The sequence below is a fragment of the Chenopodium quinoa genome, unplaced genomic scaffold (assembly GCF_001683475.1).
Source record: "Chenopodium quinoa cultivar QQ74 unplaced genomic scaffold, ASM168347v1, whole genome shotgun sequence".
Lineage (NCBI taxonomy): Eukaryota > Viridiplantae > Streptophyta > Magnoliopsida > Caryophyllales > Amaranthaceae > Chenopodium > Chenopodium quinoa.
Window position 1 is genome coordinate 3,366,653 of NW_018743946.1, and position 1,820 is coordinate 3,368,472.

A 1,820-nucleotide genomic window follows, 5' to 3' on the forward strand; every position below is an offset into this window, starting at 1 on the left:
CAGACATGAGAAATATCTCGGTATTCCTATTGTTGTAGATGGATCAAAAAAGGCAGTATTTGAAGCCCTTCTTGATAGAGGGTAAAACACTAGTTGAATAAACTATATAGGCAGCCCCAAAGGCATCGATTATTGAATTCCTCTTCTAAAAACACCCATAAAAAAACAAAAATAAGCAAATGGCAAGCGGTTTTAGGTGAACCGCTTGAAAAAATGCAAATGACAAGCGGTTTGAACATTGAACCGCTTCCCATTTGCTAAAAAACCCTAAAAATTAAAACTTATCTCATTTATCACGCTCTCTCTCTCCTCTAAGCCTCATTTCTCACACATTCTCTCCTCTCACGCCTCATTCTCTCTCTTCTCTCTCCTCTCTCCTCTCCCTTCCATTTCTCACGCCTCACTTCTCTCCTCTCATTCTTTCTTCTTTATCATTTCTTCATTATCATTTTTTCACATCTCATTCTTTCTTCATTTTTTCTTCATTGTCATTTCTCACGCCTCATTCTTTCTTTATTTTTTCTCCATACTCCAAAATCCATTTTTTCTCCATACAACAACAACAACAAGGTTTCGGGTTCGACTACGCATATTTGGAGTTCAATATTGTGGGTCTGGGTTCAGATTTTTAGGTTTCAATTTTAATTTTTATTTTGATTTCGATTTTGTGGGTTTCAATTTTAATTTTGTGGGTTGTTATTTCGATTTTGTGGGTTTCGATTTCGATTTTGTGGGTTCCAATTTTAATTTTGTGGGTTCCGATTTCGATTTTGTGTATTTCAATTTCGATTTTGTGGGTTTCGATTTTAATTTTATAAAGTTCGATTTGTGGGTTTCAAAATCTAACAAACACTAGCAGGTGGTGGTGCGTGTGGGTTTTCATGTTTTTTAGGTCAAATTCAACCTTTAAAACTCAAATTTCAAGCCAATTTTTGAGGTTTTGGTGGAATTCAAGGTATGTTCCCTTTTGTCTATCTTTTATTTTGTTTTTTAAGTTTTATTTATAAATTTTATGGTGATGTGTGGTTGTAATGTCTTGTTTCAGGCATATCTGGTTTTGGTTGGGGTTTTGGTGGGGTCGTGGTGGGTAAGATGGGTTTATTTTTGTTTTTGAAGGTGGGTTGAAGGAGGTTGGTGGTGGTGGTGATACAATTGGCGCTCGCGGCTAGTGGTGCGCATGGCTGGTGGTGGAATTGAAACAAGAGCAGCAACCAATTTATCAATTTATTTACTGTTTTTTTTTTTTTTTTTGATGAAAATCAGAAAATGTAATATTAAAACAAGTGATTAATGAAAATATTTATGTTTATACATATGTAAGTGTTTTTGTATCAATTTAAGTGAAAAAAAAAAACCAAAATTTTCTTTTACTTTTTATAGCCATAATGGGCAGCGGTTTGGCGCCAAAATCGTTGCTCATTAACTACAAATGGCAAGCGATTTTAAACCGATTTCCATTTAAATGGAAAATGGCAAGCCCCCCAAGAGTATGCGGTTCAAACCGCTTCCGATTAGGCGGTTTGAACTACTTGCTATTTATTTTTTTATACTAGTGAAAAAAGCTGCGGGGTAGGAAGGAGAAGTTATTATCTCGGATCGAGAAGGAGGTGCTTTTAAAAGCTTTAATTCAAGAGATCCCGACCTACCTCATTGGTGTTACAAATTTCCAACAACTATCATCCAGAAAATAAAGTAAGCAATGGCAAACTTTTGGTGGAGTCATAGTAGCACTCAGAGGAAAGTTCATTGGAAGAATTGAGATAATATGTGCACTCTGAAATGCTTGGGGGGTAAAGAGTTCAAAGACCTAAGTGTCTTTA

The 1,820-nt window shown here is 35.7% G+C and overlaps 1 long non-coding RNA gene across 1 annotated transcript; it reads left to right on the top strand.

Annotated features, from left to right (window-relative positions):
* On the top strand, positions 1-1,313 carry LOC110689003. Its single transcript, XR_002504764.1, has 2 exons — positions 1-955; positions 1,046-1,313. It is a non-coding gene; the product is annotated as an uncharacterized LOC110689003 (long non-coding RNA).
* Positions 1,314-1,820: the final 507 nt, after the last annotated feature.